This window comes from Pinus tabuliformis, chromosome 1_2, assembly GCF_031772625.1.
Source record: "Pinus tabuliformis cultivar Carrire ecotype Pingquan chromosome 1_2, CPIR1, whole genome shotgun sequence".
Lineage (NCBI taxonomy): Eukaryota > Viridiplantae > Streptophyta > Pinopsida > Pinales > Pinaceae > Pinus > Pinus tabuliformis.
In genome coordinates this window covers 872,119,157-872,139,433 of record NC_142298.1, presented here as the reverse complement: position 1 = coordinate 872,139,433, position 20,277 = coordinate 872,119,157, and the positions used below count along the sequence as shown (strand labels likewise).

The following is a 20,277-nucleotide window of genomic DNA, read 5'->3' as shown; positions in this document are numbered from 1 at the left end:
ATAGCAATTTTCAAAGAAAACTATGAAATAAATTGTTAAATAATTAGATTTTTTTTTTAATAATGTATACTTTACTCATATTTATATAAATATAAGTGGTTAAAAAATAGTTTACTTTTTATAAAAGTGCATAATAGTGTTGGCTGAAAATTAACATTTATAATTTTAGATCTCTACATAAAAATTATTTTAAAATGTACATTTGAATAAAAATAAAACTTCTACACATATTATTTTAAAATGTACATTTATATAAAACTAAAACTTCCACATGTACACTAAATGTGTACTGTGTTTTAAAATGTACATTTATATAAAACTAAAACTTCCACATGTAAGCTAAATGTGTACTGTGTTGTTCTTATCCATTGTCATATATAATTTGAGTTATTATCACTCATTCTCCCTTATTAGTGGTGATGAGACATTGTTAGGACTACAGCAGTTATTATCGCTCATCCCCCTTATTAGTGGTGTTGATACATTGCTAGGAGGATTTTCCACCAAGGATAATAATCTTTGGACTTGACTAATATTCATGAGATGCCTTGTTATTAGAGTGTAAATATTGATCCAGAAAACTAGTGACATTGAGATGATTATGTATGCTTTCCCAAGGGAGTTGTCTATAAGTGATAGTTTTTGGAGCTTCTGGTGGATTTCTAGCTAGAATATAGCAAAAAAAAAATTGTGGTCAAATCTTGATTTGTGTTGGTTAAACTAGTTTTTTGCCCCTCTCTCTCTCTCTCTCTCTCTCTATATATATATATATATATATTCACCACCCTCAAAAACCCATGGGTTACTTGATTGTGAAGAGTTTACCCATCAAACTAGTGATTTCAATGAATTACTAACAGATTCTAGACAAATTAGATCGACAAATAAATAGAAATACTTTTCAAAAACTCTCACTTATGGACAACTTTTTTCCCAAATTTATATTGATATTATACATTTTAATGTATATTTCATATTACATTATTTATTATCTTAATATATTTGCTAAATATTTATGTGTATAATTACATGAAAAATATTTAAAACAAACACAATTTTAATATATAATAATTACTCTAATTTTAAAACTTATTATTTTATATATATATATAATTTTTTTATAATATTAATATTTTTTAATAGCTATTTTTCATTTTTTCACATTCTTATTTCTTTATTATTTAAAAAAAAAAAAAAATGAATGTTTTTCATATACTTACACTATCTTTTCTTTATTTTTAGAATAATCTGAACACCCGTGGTTAAAAGAACTTTGGCTTGAACTTTTTTAACATAACTCCTCCCATTTTAAACTTACGCCTCACTTATTTTTAGATGCAACTACGCACAATCTGCAAACTAATTTGAAAGACGAATTTTATTAGTGAATGAGTGTAATATAGATTTTAGATGTATTTTAATTAATTATAATTATGATTATATATGGAGAAGTTGATTTTATATTATTTTAGAAAAAAATAATGATAAGTAGTATATATTATTACGTAAATGGTCTTAAATTAATGGAGCAGGGGAGGGTTTTGAGTCTTGGTCAGAGAACTGAACCTCGAACAGGGTTTGGGTAGGCAGACGAGACCTGACGCCCTGCACAGCTGCCGACGCGGGAGCTTTCCTTTCAGCTATTGCAACTGGCAGATGGAGGTTAAACCGTGTTTTGGCATTTTCTTTTGGTCGGTAATGTAAAACATTATTATTGTCAACTGTCTGCTGTTTCCGTTCACTTTGGTCTGTCGGTAGTCTTTTTACCATGGAAAGTTTCAACCATGGTTAAACCCGCCGAGTTTTTAGCACTGGACCCAGATGTTGAAGATATTCTCTCCATGTGGGGGAAGGAAATCAATTCTCAGAATGTGGATTACTATTTTGGGTCTGTAGAAATTCCTAGACTGGAGTCTGTATCTCAGGCGGAGACCCCTCAGGTTTTATCCCAAGGCAAGGGGCCGGACAGAGTGGTTCAGAATGATGGTTCAGAGGTCGGCCCTATACAACCAGAGAAAGGGTCTGAATCGAGAGGGGTGAATGCGGCCAGTTTGCCCACGGACCCAAAGGGCAAATCACTGAAAACTCGGTTTACAAACCCTAAGGGGCTCGAAGAAATAACCCATTTAGGGTTTCCAGCAGGCTTCGAGCAACCTAGATTTCCAGGAGTTTCAACCTCGATTACGAGGATTTCCCTTCCAAGAGAACCCCAAGGCCAACTTGAGACTCAAACAAGCGAGCTCGGCGTTTCTTTAGCAGGTGGGCAGGAAGGTAATGATGGTTTGGATGCGGATAACTTGTTCTCTGGGAATGACGATTTGGGACTTTCAGGACAGATCCCGCCTTTGTGGGAATCAGAAACCCTATTGGGCTCAGCACAGATAACCCCAGATAATAACGAGGATCGTGAAGGAAGAAGACCGGCGGTGGAAAGCTTAAGGCAAAAAGGAGCGACAAGGAAACAGAAAAGACCCATTGGAACACAGGTGATAGCGGACAATCTGGTACTGGGGATGGAGGTGTCCATGATAGAAGCTCTAGCGGTTGCAGACTGCACTTTGGTAGGCAGAGTCAGAGGTAAGCTATATACATCTGATTTTCTTCAAGAATGGGGTGAAAGAAGTTTCACGTCAGAGAGACCTGTACATTTCGAAGCCCTAGTATTAGCAAAAGGTTGGTTCAAGTTCAGATTTGCTGACAGAGAATCGGCGGATTGGGTCCTGCAGCGTATATGGCATATTGATAACATACCTGTTCTGTTAAAAAAATGGTCTCCTTTGTTTGATGCTATCAAGGAGCGCACGGATGTATTTCCTGTTTGGGTGCGTGCTCCGGGTTTACCCTCCTTCCTATGGACTGAGGAAGTATTCAAAACCATCGGTAATAGGTTGGGGGCATACATGGATGCGGATATGTCTTTCTTGACAACGAAAAATAGGGCAATTGCGCGCATTCTAGTCATGCTCAAACCGAGCGGGGGCCTGGCACAAAAGATTAATCTACAATTCCATGAATATGTATATGAGCAGATTTTAGACTACGAATACTTGCCTTTTAGATGCCATTGGTGCCACGAGTATGGGCATATGGCAAAAGATTGTCCACATAAGAGAAGAAGGAGACATTTTCGTAGGACAACTGCTCACAGAGTAAATGTTCAAGATGATGTTCAGATGACGATGGAGCAGGACTTGCCGGAGCCGCAAGACCCAATGAATCTGGAGGCAGAGGAGACAGAGAAAGGGCCAGCGGATGAATGCGAACAATCTAAGGAGATGGCGGTGGAAAATGGCAAAGATCAGGAAGCTGTGGAAGGGGTCGTCCAGTAAATAGCTAAAGACCAGGAAGCTGTGAAAGGGTTCGTCGAGGAAACAAATCAAGACCAATCCGACGAATCGGAGAAGGGTAAGTGCTCAGGGACTACTATCTCCTCTTTTATCTCTCCTGAGCATCCTTATGTAAATCATAATATTGCTTCTTCGTCATATAAAGAGCAAGAAAATTATAATGTTGATAATATGGATCATTTAATGTTTAATCCGGATGTGGAAACATTAACTGAAACCTTACCGCTTCTGGATATAAATTGTGAAGACAAATGGCCTCCTCTCTCTCTCCCTGTGACCCGGACTCCTTGCCCATACAATCTGAGATCTTTGGGTGGGAACCAAGTGACTCAGGGGTCTTTAGGTGGGCTGGGAATGATACATTCACAGAACAAATCCAAAAACAAACGTGGACGGAAATCTGATCTGTCCAAGGCGAAACTTAAAGCAAAGATGGATGTTGCAGATGGTAAACAATATTCCATCCCGGGGGTTCTTAGAGCAGCACATCCCCCTGAGGGAGTAATCAAATGATCCTGACATCCTGGAATTGCAGAGGTTTGGCCAGCAAACCTAAAAAACTGGCCTTGAAAGAATGGATTTTCAACTCAAAAGCAGATGTTATTTTTCTGCAAGAAACCCTGGGGAAGGCTTATGAGATTGAACCTATGCTTAATTCCCTTCTGCCTGGGTGGACTTTCAGTGCTATGGATGTCTTTGGACATTCGAGGGGAATTGCAATTGGGTACAAAGAAGGGAGGGTAAAAGTTCTCAATAACTGGGGGATGAAGAATGTTATGGGAATGGAGATAATATCCCCTGATTTCCTTTTCCCCATCACCATAGTAAATATCTATGGGCCATGTCAAGGCAGGGAATTTTTCTGGGATGAATTGATGACAAAATCTGTTTTGAAAGCACCTGTGATGATTATGGGAGGTGATTTAAATTTTACTTTGGGTAGAGCTGAAGCTTGGGGACCATCGGCGAGAGAAGATCCTCTTACAGATTTTTTCCATAATCTCATCACAAAGAATAACTTTATTGACCCTCTCCCGATCAAGCTAAAGCCTACTTGGAGGAATCGAAGGATAGGAGCAGACAGGATTGCCAAAAGATTAGATCGATTCCTGCTGTCGGACTCTTTATCCTCCAAAGCTCCTTTGATCAGACAGTGGGTTGAGGAAATAGGGAATTCGGATCACTTCCCGATTTTCTTAGACATATCTACTCCTCCTCACAAACCCCCCGCCCCTTACAAATTTAATCCTGCTTGGCTACAAGATCCAACGTTCAGCAATCTGTTTAAAAAAACTTGGATTCACCCTGAACACAATGCAGGCGAGGAGAAAAGCTTTTTGTTCATGGAAAATTTAAAAAGATTGAAATCAGCTACAATTTCCTGGGCAAAGGATAGGAAATTGAAACAAAATGAGGAGCTGATCTGTATAAGGGAGGAGCTGAAACAGATGGAGGGTTTGGATTCAGACGGATACTCATCTCAAGAATCTAAGGATAGAATCCTTCTTTTGGAGAAGCAGCAAACCAAAATTCTTTTGGAAAGGGAAGAAGAATGGAGAATAAAGAGCAGGGCAATTTGGCTAAAGTCTGGGGATGAAAACACTAAATTTTTTCATAATTTTGCAAAAGGAAGGAAATCAATAAACACTATATGGCACCTTAAAGATGAAGAAGGAAGAGATGTCAGGTCCTTTCCAGAGCTTTCTGGTTTAGGGAAAAGACATTTTCAAAACATTTTTGCTGATCAGGGAGAGGCTACTATTGCAGAAGTCTTTAAAACTGTGCAATGTTTTCCCAGATTCATTGAGGAAGACGAATCTGAAGATCTTACAATTCCGGTCACTAAGGCGGAGATTGAAGCAGCTATGAAGCTTATGGGCAAAGACAAAAGCCCAGGCCCTGATGGCTGGACAATAGAATTGTTTCTCCATTTTTTTGATCAAATTGGAGACGAGATAACTGAAGTAGTTGAAGAGTCAAGACTGAAAGGAGACATCTATAGACCATTTAATTCAACATTTATTGCTCTCATACCAAAGAAGGATGAGCCGGAAAGTTTTGAAGATTTCAGACCAATTTCATTGTGTAACTGCATTTACAAGATTATTTCAAAGGTTATAGCCCTCAGATTAGCTCCAATCTTGTCAAGGAACATATCTATGGAACAATTTGGGTTCCTGGATGGCAGACAAATCCATGAAGCTATAGGGGTCGCTCAGGAGGTAATCCATAGTGTCAAAATGAAGAAAAAGAAGGGTGTTGTTCTCAAAATTGACCTTTCCAAAGCATATGATAGGATAAATTGGCTCTATCTACGAATGCTTCTAACTCATGTGGGATTCAGCTATCCATTTGTCAGCTGGATCATGGGGTGCATTACAAATGTCAGCTTTGCAGTTTTGGTCAATGGAGCTGCCTCTTCCTTTTTTACTAGCCAGAGAGGCCTCAGACAAGGGTGTCCTTTATCCCCTCTCCTGTTTCTCCTTGTGGCTGAAGGGCTTAGTAGACTGATACATAAAGCCAGAAGAGAGGATAAGGTAAAAGGTATTGAGGTAGCAATAAATCTCTACATCACCCATCTTCTTTTCGTTGATGATATATTGATTTTTACTAATGGTAATTACAGCGAATTAAAGGAGATAAAATGCATTTTTGATCTTTTTCTAAAAGCAACTGGAATGCAGATAAATTCTGTGAAATCACAAGTTTGTTTGGTAGATGTGGATAGAAGGGAAAGAAATCGTTTGGCCGATCTTTTTCCTTTTCCTAGCCAATCTCTGGATGTTCCCTTCAAATACCTGGGTTTTTGGTTAAAACCAGCTGCTTACAGAAAAGAAGACTGGAACTGGATCATAGCAAAAATTGAAGCCAGAATTTCACATTGGAGCTATAGATGGTTGTCCAGAGCAGGTAGGTTGACTCTTATTAAATCAGTCTTGTTAGCCATCCCAGTTTACTGGGCTGCCCTAACTTGGATTCCTAAAGGTGTAATGGAGAAAATCAAAAGAATTTGTTGCAGATTTTTATGGGCAGGCTCTAAGGAATCCTCCGGTTTACCATGGGTGGCATGGGACAAAGTGGCCAGACCAAAAGAGTGGGGAGGTTGGGGGATTAAAAGACTCCCTGAGTTCAGCACTTCGTTAGCAGCAAAGTCAGGTTGGAGGCTTATAACTATAGAAAACCTGTGGACAAGGGTGGTTAAAAGGAAGTATATAGATCCAATGCCTTTGGAAGATTGGATTCAGAGTCAGAATAAGAAGGCAAAAAACTCTTCTGTAATTTGGAAGGCCACGGTGGATGCATTCTCAGTGATTGAGCAAGGGTTAGCATGGAAAGTGGGAGATGGCAGACAAATCAGGATTGGTAGAGACCCTTGGGTTGGGTGTAATGAAGCTTATGCCTTATCGCCAGGGCTTCTTCGACATCTTGAGTCCAAAGGTATCACCTCAATAAATCAGGTGGAAAGAGTTGGGCAGTCTACTATTTGGGGACAGGCTTGGAAGGACGATGAAGAGTTAGGGCTAAATGCTAGATGGAAGAATGAATGGACAGGCTTCATCAAAGAACTAAAACGATCCAATGTTAGGATAAGAGAGGAACCTGACAGGTTAATGTGGGCTCACAGCAAATCTGGGGGGTATTCTCCAAAAGAGGGATATTCTTTTCTATTGGGAAAGATAGGATGGGGAGTTCCGGAATGGTGGTCCAAAGATTTATGGAAACTCAAAAGCCCTGCCAAATCCAAGCTCTTTCTCTGGTGTATTTTAAAAAGGAAGGCTCCAACATGGGAAACTCTACAATCTAGGTTTTTAGCTGGTCCAGGGCGATGTCCTTTGTGCAAATCTGATGAGGAAACTACAAATCATCTTTTCACCACCTGTTCTTTCTCGAGGAAGATATGGGAGGAGGTCACTGGTTTTCTCAAGGTAAATGCACAGTGGGGAAATGATCCGCTGGGCGATACTTGGAGGAAATGGTGGCAAACTTATTCGGAAGGGAATATGAGGAACTTGCCTATTATCTTCTGCTGGGGTGTGTGGCTTGTGAGAAATAAGAGTCTGTTCCAAGATCAAAACACACCGACTTCTGTTATTGCCTCTAATATCACAGCCATTTATTCTGCTCTGCCTCCTCCTGAGAAAAAAAAATCCAGAACAAACCAAAATAACATCATTATACAGGAGGATATCCCTTGTGGTTTCTTTGATGGAGCCTCACAAAACAATAGGGCTGGTGCAGGCATGTGCATACATATCAATTCAGAACATACTCTAAAAGCCTCGGTTGGGTTGGGTACAGGAACAAATAATTTTGCAGAACTTTCTTCCTTACGTCTCCTATTATGCTGGCTACAACACAAAAACATCAACTCTATTCAGATATTTGGGGATTCTCTTAATGTTATAAATTGGATCAATGGTTTAGCTACTTGTCAAAATCAAATTTTGATGACAATTGTTGAAGAGATTTTATATCTGAAGACATTCTTTAACAGGTTCTCATTATGCCATATCTACAGGGAAAGGAACGAAGAAGCAGATCAGCTATCTAAGGCTGGTCTACAACAGGATCCGGGCAGCTGGGCGATAGAAGAGATACATCAGGGGCAGTCTTACAGAACAGACCAGCCTCCATATGATCAGCAACAGTAATTTCAGAATATGATCAGCTCCATTTTTGACGGCACCATTTACAGTTTCTCTATATACTGTTACATATTTTGTATATATTTTTCCTTAGTAGTTTTATCATTCGGCAATTAGATCATAGTATTCAGACCTCTTTTTAATATTTTTGGAACATTACTATTGCTGGTGGACATACTTTTTTGACTGTACGGGGTTGTTTTTTCTTTCTCTGAAGGAGACTCCGGTTTACACTTGCTATTTTGATTTATGGATTTTAATCCTCCTCCCGGGAGGAAGACTACTACAGGTTACAATCAGCAGAAAAGCTCCCTGAGGGTTGAGCTGTGAATGTACTAATGAGCCCAGCATGGCTTAAGAACAATTGTATGTAAACTTTTTATAATCATAATAAAAAGTTGTGCTTTTTTCCCCGGAAAAAAAAAAAAAAAAAAAATGGTCTTAAATTGTCTAGCTTGATAATTATATAGTTTTGATAATTTATTTACAAAATAATTGGTTCAAAATTCAAAGAGTATTAACATTTCAAGCATAACAAGATTATCTTATCTAAACGATAATTCTAATTATGCTAGTATCTTTTAACATGCTTCAACTTAGTAAAGATGTTGTGCTTCTCAACTTGTTTATCCATCAATATTATGGCTTACAGAGTCTTCATCTTCCAATAAAAGTTTAATGCTCTAAAATAATATTGTTTTCATCCCTAGGTGTTCCTTGGGTGAGGAATCCAAGTGGCTACATCTTCCAGGGTCTCAGAATTAGGGTCGCAGAATTTGAGAAGGCATGACTTTCTTCAACAACCCAAGATTCTAAATTACAAATTTAATTATGAGTATTAGGGGGAATCATTGCATGATAGCTCTCAACAACCTCCTACTATTGAGCTTTATTACGCCCTTGGGGGTTACAACCCCCACCTTTGTGGTTGTTGCGCACCCTTTGATGCTCCATCTTCCACTCATGACAATGAAAATTTGTGTTAACACTCATAGGAATAAACCCCAAGACACAACTAACAACCCTAGTAAATATTGCAACATTGATGATTGAATTGTCCATAGACAACCAATACAGGTTGTAGAGAGAATAAAACTATAATAAGAGGAAGATGCACCTACCCATAGAGAACTCTCAAATGAGGCTAACTATAAAATAAACTCAAGGATGACATCAAAAGTGAGACCACACAAACATTGACTTCATAGATTAATAGATCCCAAATATTAGAAAAAAGGTGAAACTCTAGAGCGTTTCAGGCCTAGTCAATTAGATGTTTCTTGAAGCATCACTATCAAGGTTCCCAGATACTATTCACAACCTCCCAAGCGTTGGAATTCATTTTGCCGCTGCTTGTGTTGCACCATTTTCTTTCTATTTGTTCTCGTTGCAATCATGGTCATTGCCTATGGCATTCTGTATTTAGTAATCCAAACAAAGATCCCCAAATACTCTGTCAACAGCCTCTAGATCACTAACTTCAGCAACAATGTGGACCTCCACACAAATTTCCACTTCATTGTGAATGTAATGCCCTGGAATCCAAACAAGAAGATCGGCATATATTATCTTGACAACAACTATCTTGATGTCTCCTACTCGAGCACGGATGTAAGGACCTACAGTCCTTATGCACGCGCTCCGGCTTGAAGTGCGAGCTCGACCTTAGCACGCGAAGGCATTATGTTATAATGAAGTGCGTAGGAGGGAAGAGCGATGAGTTTTTATATGCGTGGAGGCATGGGTTAAAACTTATGGAGGCCGACCTTGCATATGGGCATTTGGAGAAGGCCGACGAGATGTTTTGGAGATAATTGCGCTGGAGTTGAGGGCATGGGCAAGTTGGCTGGGCAGCCAAGACTTCGCCCTGCCACTCATATAAACTAGCACGCGGTGGAGGTCATTTGGCCATCGCTCAACACATAAAGACTTTGCTCATGAAGAAGAGGAAGGCACAGAACTAGGGGTGGACGCAGCAAGAGGTAAAGGCGTAGTTTGGTGATGCGCCCATTCTTGGGTAAGGCCACACGAAGTTAAGTGTCTTTTCTTAGCTTTGGATGAAGGGCGCGGGTGGAGGTTGCCCGCCGGTTGAGTAAGGTGTGCACGGGTGTGGCACCCGGTTTGTGCGACGACTTGGCATGGGTTCTTGGGTGACTCGGGTGAGCGCCCACCCGTCGTGCAAGTGTGCATGGTGTGACTTTTGGTGAAGTGTTGAGATTGTGAATGGAGGTGCGACTCGTGCAGAGGCGCCCGTGTGTGGCGACTTGGAGGCACGCCCAAGTTGGGCAAACAACACGATCGTGCGATGAGGTGAACGAAGGGTTGGTGAGTCGTGCGGCGACCGTGTGGAGGCGCCGACAAGCTGGGCAACCGAGTTTGCCGAAGATTGTAAATTTGGCTAAGTATGAAACTTGGTGTTTCCAAGTATACTTGTAAAGCTTTGTAATATTGAAAGACTGTATAATATATTGTTGGGCAGACTCATTGTTCAGGGAGTTGCCCCTCCCTTTATACTATGCAATTGTGTTCTTCATGTATAATTTTTGATGTTAATGAATGTGTATGGGTGTTCATTGATATAAAGGAAACATTAATAATACTTGGTTGCGAAACACAAACTAAGTAGGAGTAAGTGGTTAGGCATAGTCCACGAACATAAGTATTGGTGAAAAGAAATTGTTCGGTGGTGCCGCACCTCGCTTAGAGCGTTTGAAAGACTACCGCAGGCTTGGGGGCATGACAATTGGTATCAGAGCAACTGATTTGGGCATTGAAGGTTGAAGATGCTACACAACTTCAGTGCAGTGAAGTTGGTATCAGATCTAGTCTGAAGACTTGGAGGAGTCTTGCAGGAAGTTGGGTGAAGCAGGTGTACATACACTTGACAGTTGGTGACAATGAAGCAGGTACTTGCAGGTGAAGGAAGTTGATTCACACAACTGGAACAAGAGCTGGTTCAGGTTGCAGACATCTTGGTGAAGTTGTTGGATGGTTGAAACTAGATCACAAAGAAGAAGGAAGCTGTTAGCAATGACAGCTGAATCTCAAGCTGGGTCTAGTCACGGTGCGAAGGATTCTACTATGGCATTCATTGAAAAAGTGTCGGAGAAGATGGAGGACTTAGAAGCTTTCTGGACTAAGAAGATGGAATTGATCGACAGAGATCAAGAGGCCAATTCGAAGATGAAGGAAGAGCTCGATGAACTCTGGAGTCAACACGAGTACACTAATCTTATGTGTACACAACTTGAAGTAAGGGTAAAGGAGGTTGAAGAGGCAAGATACCAAGGTATTGCAGAGATCGTGGGCTTGTGAAAATCTCTTGACGAAGCCAGAGATGAGATCGCGGTGTTGAAGAAGGCCGTGAGGCATAACTCAGGTGGAGTGCCTCATGTGAAAGTCAAGGAACCAGAATCTTACGATGGTACAAAGAGTGCAAAGACTCTTGGAAACTTTCTATGGGACATGGAGCAATACTTGGGACGATTGGGTCTATCTGATGAGGAGACAAAAGTGAAGGTAGTCGCTCAGTTCTTGACGAAGGATCCTAAGATGTGGTGGCGAAGGAGGTTGGGTCAGATTGCCAATGGCAGTGCCGGTGACATTACTTCGTGGGACGAGATGAAGAAAGTTTTGTAGGCCCATTTTAGTCCTCAGGATGAAACGTGGGAAGCAAGGATGAAGATAAAGTTCATAAAGGATACCAAGAACCTTTAGACATATCAGCGGGAGTTTGAAAGTGCGGTTCTGGAAATTCCTGACATGGTGGAGAGAGACAATGTGTTCAATTTCATTATTGGGTTGAAGCCTTGGGCACGCAATGAAGTGAAGAGGCAGAGGATTAGAACACTTGAGGAAGCTTTTGCTGCTGTGGATAGGTTGGTGGAGCATTATGATGAGACTTCTGATGATAGGAAGAAGAAGTCTGAAAAGCCGAAAGAGAAGAAGAAGGATGATGCTTCGAAGTCAGATGATAAATCGAAGACGAAGAAAGCCTTGAAGTGTTGGATATGTGCTGAACCACATAAGATGAAGAACTATCCTTCTAGACCGAAAGTGGCTGCAATTGCACAGTCTAATACGAAGAATGAAGAAGCTTTTGTGGGGATGATGCAAATACTTGGTGTTGTTGCTGCTATAGAGGTGATCTCTCAGAGGGATCATGAGAGGAACAAGTTGGAGTATGTTCGGATGAAGGTTGGGGGTGCTGATATATTCACTATGGTGGATAGTGGGGCTACTCACAACTTCATGGGTGAAGATACTGCGAGAAGAATTGGGCTGAAATTTGTACCGTTGAAGGCACAGATGAAGACAATCAATTCTCCTCCTGATAGTATTCTTGGTGTAGCTGAAAAAGTGGACACAACACTAGGTGAATGGATAGGGAAGGTCGACTTCACTATAGTGTAGATAGATGACTACGAAGCTATGCTGGGAATGGAATTCTTGAAACAATTCGATGCTATGATTGTTCCACATTTGAAGAGGCTGTATATTTACGATGGAAGGGAAGATGTACCCATTGGTGTACCAACCATTAGAGTGACAAAGCCTGATTGTAAGTTGGCAGTAACGCAAATGGAGGATTAGAAGTGGATGGAAGATATGAGTAAGAGGTTGTCTATGGTTGAGACAAAGCTTATTGAGCAGTCATTGGTCATCAGGACACTTTCAGATAGTATCTTGGATTTGTCAAGAAGGCTAGAAGTGGTTGAGGATGATGATGGTGATGATGAGGCATATGTGAGGTCGAATGTCCGCGAGGAGGATCAGATCACTTATCTACAGAGGATGGAGATAGAAAATCCTGACAGGTGGATTGAGATGATTAGTGAGGGTGAGCCTTCAGGCTCTACTCCCTCCACATCTTCTTAGATGAAAAAGAAGATGGGGCTCATTGTTAGCTGCTCATGGCAGTGAGTCCTTAAAACAGGTTGAGCAGGTATGACAGATGGTGCAGGGATGGCTTGGCATCAAGCATCATGACATGTTGCAGATGGGATGGAGTTTCCATGGACCTGAGCATGGGTGAGATTCTTGGTGAGTCCGGGATGTGGCAGAATCTGAGATAGACTGGTAAAGGCATAAGGATGTTCACTCTCATGGCTTGAGTGTGATATTTGGATTAGCTACCCAACTAGTTCAAACATGGGCTCTGGAAGTGCACGGAGAGATGTTGGCATCAAGCAGACAAGGAGAACAATTCACAGGATGAGGATGACACATGATGGAGATGGAAGTTCTACATATGTTGCAGGGATGTTTGCAGTATGTGGAGGAGTTGAAATCATGGACCGAGGATGAGACAGATATTGACGATGGTCTTGGTGGATGGCTACCAAGATGGTATGTTGTCGAGGACGACAACGACTTCAGATGGAGGAGGATGTAAGGACCTGCAGTCCTTATGCGTGCGCTCCGGCTTGAAGTGCGAGCTCAACCTTAGCACGCGAAGGCATTATGTTATAATGAAGTGCATAGGAGGGAAGAGCGACGAGTTTTTATATGCGTGGAGGCATGGGTTAAAACTTATGGAGGCCGACCTTGCGTGTGGGCATTTGGAGAAGGCCGACGAGATGTTTTGGAGATAATTGCGCTGGAGTTGAGGGCGTGGGCAAGTCAGCTGGGCAGCCAAGACTTCGCCCTGCAACTCATATAAACTAGCACGCGGTGGAGGTCATTTGGCCATCGCTCAACACATAAAGACTTTGCTCATGAAGAAAAGGAAGGCGCAGAACTAGGGGTGGACGCAGCAAGAGGTAAAGGCGCAGTTTGGTGATGTGCCCATTCTTGGGCAAGGCTGCACGAAGTTAAGTGTCATTTCTTGGATTTGGGTGAAGGGCGCGGGTAGAGGTCGCCTGCCGGTTGAGTAAGGCGTGCACAGGTGTGGCACCCGGTTTGTGCGACGACTTGGCACGGGTTCTTGGGTGACTCGGGTGAGCGCCTGCCCATCGTGCAAGTGTGCACGGTGTGACTTTTGGTGAAGTGTTGAGATTGTGAACGGAGGTGCGACTCGTGCAGAGGCGCTCGTGTGTGGCGACTTGGAGGCACGCCCAATTTGGCAAACAACACGATCGTGCGATGAGGTGAACGAAGGGTTGGTGAGTCGTGCAACGATCGTGCAAAGGTGCCAACGAGCTGGGCAATCGAGTTTGCCGAAGATTGTAAATTTGGCTAAGTATGAAACTTGGTGTTTCCAAGTATACTTGTAAAGCTTTGTAATATTGAAAGATTGTATAATATATTGTTGGGCAAACTCATTGTTCAGGGATTTGCCCCTCCCTTTATACTGTGCAATTGTGTTCTTCATGTATAATTGCTGATGTTAATGAATGTGTATGGGTGTTCATTGGTATAAAGGAAACATTAATAATACTTGGTTGCGAAACATAAACTAAGTAGGAGTAAGTGGTTAGGCGTAGTCCACGAACATAAGTATTGGTGAAAAGAAAGTGTTCGGTGGTGCCGCACCTCACCTAGAGTGGTTGAAAGACTACCACAGGCTTAGGGGCATGACAACGGAGGTCTGTAGGGGCACCTAGCCAGTATTCTACCAAGGCCACAAGAACACCACTTTTTTGGACATAGCGCTCAGCGGTACCGGTGCTCGACTCACCAATGTTGTTGTCTCTACGCCAAAAGAGTAGCAGTAGAAGGCCAACGTTCCCTTGAGTTTGAAGGCTGATGTGCCCGTGAAGATAAACTTGTGGAAATTGAAGTCAATGAAGATTAAGTTTTGTGTGCAGTAGGATCTAGTCGTTGACAGGCTTGATGCCAATGCCAAAGTTACTATAGAGAAGTCGAAAGTAAGCGTGGTGTTGTGAGGGTCGCCATTCGAGATTGATCCATTGCGGGTTTTATTGCATGATTTCGATCGTATTGAATTCATGGTTGGGGGGGAGCTATAGGGCTACATTGTTTCTCATTTCATCACATTGATGCTCCGACTGTGAAGCTAGATTTTTGGATATACAAATATTTTTTTCTTATATAATAGATTATATTAATTGGTCGCGCTGGTGGCGGCCAGTGTTCATTGGTGATATGAATACATTGCTCTATTTATTAAGTATTAATTGATTCGTTATTCCATATATTGTTACGATTAATGTAAAAACATTGTAACACAATATCATTTACATTTCAACATTGTAACACAATATCAATAACACAACTATGTACCCAAGCTTGCAAATAGGTCCCTCTAAAACTTGGAAGTGAACTTTGCATCCCTGTCCGCCACAATGTTCTTCGAAACACCATGCAATCTCACTATCTCTCTAATGAATACCCATGCTACCTCACTTGCTAAATATGTAGTCTTCACTAGAATGAAGTGAGCTACCTTTCTCAACCTGTCAACCATGAACATACTAGAATCATGCTGCCTCACTGTCCTAGGAAGACCTGCGATGAAATCTATGGAAATAACCTCCTATTTCCATTCCAGAATTTCTATAGGTTGTAGTAAGTCACCTAGATGCTTACATTCTACCTTTACTTGTTGACAATCTAAGCATCTAGCCATGAACTTTGCCACTTCCTTCTTCAAACTCAACCAATAGTAGAACTTCTTTATCGCTATCAATGCCTTCTGATATCTTGGATGACGCGAGTATGGCTTTGCATGAAACTCCCTCAAGATACGCTTCTTGAGCTCACTACAATTCGTCACATAGATCTGTCTCTAAACCTCACCAAACCACCTACCGTGAGACGATAGTCTGCATCCCGATCACTTGTACCTATACCTGAACCTGTACATGTACCTATACCTATACCTGAACCTGTACATCTACCTATACCTATGCTCTGTTGTAACATGTGCATGATCTCCATGTACTTGTCATCCCGTTGTCCTGCTTGAAAGATCCTAATGTGTAACTGTGTCCCATAAGAGCTCATAACTACTATGATTTAGCTGTACCTTCCTGCTAAGAGCATATGCAACCTGGTTCTCCTTCCCTTCGATGTATCTATTAGGTTCCTATACCAATAGGTTTCATATTTCATGATTGACAGTGGAAGTGCCAAAAATGTTCATCTTTTCCATGCTGCAAAAGTTCCATTTTTGAAAGATTTCACAGTTAAGGGAAGGCCAAACAGCTTAATCTTGGCTTCCCTAGGTTTAAATTTCTTGTTTTAGAATATAGAGATGAATATCTATCCAAACTGTTTAATCTTGGCAGATTTGTAGATAGGTAGAGAATCTTGGGTGCTCAACAGCTTAATCTGAGGCCCTGGATGCAATAAGTGTAGATTTAGATAGGAGGACAGCAAGAAGAAAAGAATGAAAAGCTGGGTATGCTAGTTCAAGTGCACCCAAACCAAAAAGAAGAGAAAATGCTAGGCAAGTAGGTCGGGTAAGTAGTTTTGTGGTTGCAGAATCATGGCTTGTGATCCATTTCATATTTTCAAGTGTCATTTCTATTCATGCACTTGAAAGCATGGTATCAGAGGACAAAAGATGGATGCGAGAATGGATACCCATCGTCCTACATTAGGAACAGAGCCACTTATCACAAGTTTGAGGCAGTTTTCCATTTGAAGGACTTCAAGCGAAGCATGTCTAACTCCTCTTCATCCCCCCCCCCCCCCCTCCTTAAAATCTCTCACTAACATCCCCTTGAGGACTTTGGGATCTGCCCAACCAATCCTACTTTCACTTCATTTTTCTAAAATATCAAGTCAAGTTTTGACTTCCTTCAATGAAAAGAAGCCACATTTCTTGTGTAAAAATCACTCTTCTACTTTTCATTCACTTCCTATGACTAAGTTTCAGTACATAAACTTAGCCTCTCCCCTACTCCTTCACCTCACAAACTCATATTAACCTCTAATTCTATTATATAGCTCCCTAGTCACTTTCCCACCCCTATTACTACAAAAACTATATAAAATTCCAAAAAATATTAAATATCCTACCCCTTGGTACTATAGCCATAAAAACAGAGTCAAGGAAATGCTAGGTCCATTTGGGGCCTTAGAATTAACCTTGCGCGTCCTAACCCTGGGATTAACTTAACATTTGGTTAAAGTTAATAACCATCGCCCACCCCTTTACCCTTAAAACCTTACTGTTCTACCATTTCGCGCTCATTGTTTAAGGTTCAGTGTTTAAAAGTTTCAATTAAACATTGAACGTTACCCCCGCATAACACATAAAACCCACATTAACCAAGGTTTTGGACCCCCCACGGCATATTATCATTTAATATTCGCGCGGGCCCCGCTCCAAAGTTGCACGCCACCCCAATTAACCCGCCAGCCGTCCGATGGCCAGCGCTCCAGATCCAAGGGTGGGCGGTCATTCCTGCTCCCCGATCCGCCGGAGGTTAACGTCTGGGGGATGGGCGGTTTCCCTGCCGTACCCCCGCCATGTGTCGGCCTCCCGGCGTGTTCGGAGGCCCCTCCCCCAATACCACCTACGCGGAAAAGCGGTGCGGGAGAAAACCGGATACCGCTCCCCGCCTGTGATGTCACCGCCACGTCCTCGTGACGTCACCCCGCATCCCCGCCGCTGCTCCACGTCACCGCCACGTCACCTCTGCGTCGACCCCCCCACTGTTACGTGTCACTGCCACGTCACCCTGCCATACTGCCACATCACCCTGCCACGTCACCATGCCGTACCGGGACCCACCGCTGACATCATGCTGACGTCATCACCGAAAAGGGCGCGAAGCGCGAAAATTGCAGCAAAGGATGCCCAGAATGAAAAACTGAGGTAGTTTTCGATGTGCGATTAGCTAAGAAAAATTGGTCAAAATGGAGGGCCTCTCATGGCTCAGCTACCTGCATAACCCAGAAAATTCACAATTTGACAGTTTCAAACACATCAAGGGAGAGAAAGTGGCCCGATTCAACTGTGAAAGAGTATTAGAGGAAAGATGAAGCCCAGGTCAAATCAAAGAGTATCAGTGAAGCGGCAAAGAGTATCAGATTGACAATACCAAAGCAGGTGAACATTAAAGGCCCCCAAGCAAAGTCAAAGAAAGCGGTGAAGACATTTAAGGCTCTCAAATCACAGTTAATGCACATCAAAACCACTCAAGAGCAGGGGATCAAAACCCAAAGCACAGTTATGGCTAAATGAACAGCACAGAGCCATAAGGACACCATATTGACTCATTTTGATACAGCTGCCTCCAGCGTAGCTCAAAGATATTTTCTTGCATTAATCTTAGGACAGGATTAGGTTAAAAAACTTGTTTCCTTCAGACCTGTTTAAGGTCTGCTGTAATAGATATTTTTGGAAATTTTCTCTATATAAACCACCCTAACTTACTGTTTAGAGGGTTGGTTGGTTGATTCGCTCCACTAGAGACTTGCTCTGTATGTTTGATGGTTTCTTTAATCAAACACTACTGAAAGTTTGGAAAATGGACTGTCTGCTGTGTTATTAATGTTTTGAAGAGTGAATTATGGAATTCTTGTGTTGCAATATGACTCAATAAGTGTTTCCTAACTCTGTTTTCCATTGATATATGCTCATATCATACATATGTCACCATCCAAAATAGCAGAAAAGATGAATAGCTTAGGCTTTATTTAACCGCACTCTATGCTCAATTTCTGCTGTTTCTTTATTTTTTCATCTGAATTGGTAATAAATATGAATTCCCTTTGGCTCATATTTCCCCTAATTCACCCATCTTTGACAGTTATCTAGGGATTCTTTACTGCTCCTAGATAGAGCTCATTCACCTTCCCTCTGTTGAAGCTGAATGAGAGATTCTTAATTGCCTCTCATTCCTTAGCCTTCAATCCATTTCCATTTAGCTTGAATGTTGTTTCATGTGCTACTATCTTGCTCCATATTCCTCTTGTGACCAAGAAAACGCACCAGCAATCCTACTCCTTGACTCCATGCCCAATGGTTTGAAACTTTCATACTATACCTACCTCTCTACTTGGAAGCATCATCCTTCCCACCAAAACTTAAACAAAACCCCTTGAAATCAATAACTAGCCTAAAATCATCATCAACAATGCTAAATCATTAAGAGAGAACCCTCACTGATTGCAGGTGGGCTAGAACCTGCAGTCCAATGATTGGTTAGTGGTTACCTCGGCCGTATTCCCTTGGGAGTCAAAGCGAACAACCTGAGTGTTAACAATATATAATCTCGAATTGAAACTCAATAAGGGTAGCAAACCATCTAGCTTGCCTGGCATTTAGATTTAGTTGGTCAAACAAATACCTCAACCCACTGTGATCGCTCGTCAATGTAAATCTCATGCCCAAAAGATAGTGTCTCCACATCTTCAATGCATCTATAATCACTGCTAGCTTAATATCATGCGTTGGATAGTTATGCTCGTGCTCATTCAGTTTCTATGACTCATAGAACACTACATGTCCTTCTTGCATGAGAACTCCACCAAGTCCTCTCTTGCAAGCATCTGTACACACTACAAACTCCTTGTCTGAATCCACAATCTTTAGCACTGGTGCATGTGTCAACAATTGTTTGAGTTGCTAAAAACTAGCTTCAAAATATTCTGTTCATTCGAACATCTTACCTTTTTGCTACAATGATGTGATAGGATATGCTATGCGTAAGAAGTTCCTGATGAACCTCCTACAGTAACCTGCTAATCCCATGAATTATCTCACCTCATCCATATTCTTAGGAGCTTCCCACTCCGTGATGGCCCTTATCTTTTCTAGATCTACTACTATGCCATCCTTGAAGACAACATGCCCCAAATAATATACCTCAGTCTTAAGAAGCCGCACTTTCTAAGTTTAGCATACAATTGATGCTCTCTTAGCAATCTAAAAACTATTGCTAAATGTTTGGCATGCTCTTTGTCATTTTTAGAATATACTAGTGTGTCATCAATGAATACAGTAACAAACTTGTCCAGGTAAGGGCGCAACACACTACTCATCAAACACATGAATGTAGCTAGAGAATTAGTCAAACAAAATGGAAAAACAACAAACTCATAATGCTCATATCTGGTCTTGAATGCAATCTTGAAGATATCCACTTCCTTGATGCATACCTAATGGTATCCCGATCTCAAGTCGATCTTAGAGAACATTATTGCTCCCTTCAATTGATCAAACAAATCATCGATCCTCGGCAAAGGGTACTTGTTCTTAATGGTCACTTTGTTCAACTACCTATAGTCAATGCACAATCTATGAGTACCATCTTTCTTCTTTACGAACAACGCTGGTGCACCCAAGGCGATAAACATAGTTACTGATCAAATGAGAAAGTGAACTGGTACCTGTTTTTTTGAGGTAGCAAAAAATCACCCAATTT

General features: G+C 41.5%; 1 pseudogene; it reads left to right on the top strand.

Moving 5' to 3' along the window:
• The first annotated feature begins 3,518 nt into the window (after nucleotides 1-3,518).
• LOC149208726 (uncharacterized) lies at nucleotides 3,519-14,820 on the top strand (annotated as a pseudogene).
• The last annotated feature ends 5,457 nt before the right edge of the window (nucleotides 14,821-20,277 follow it).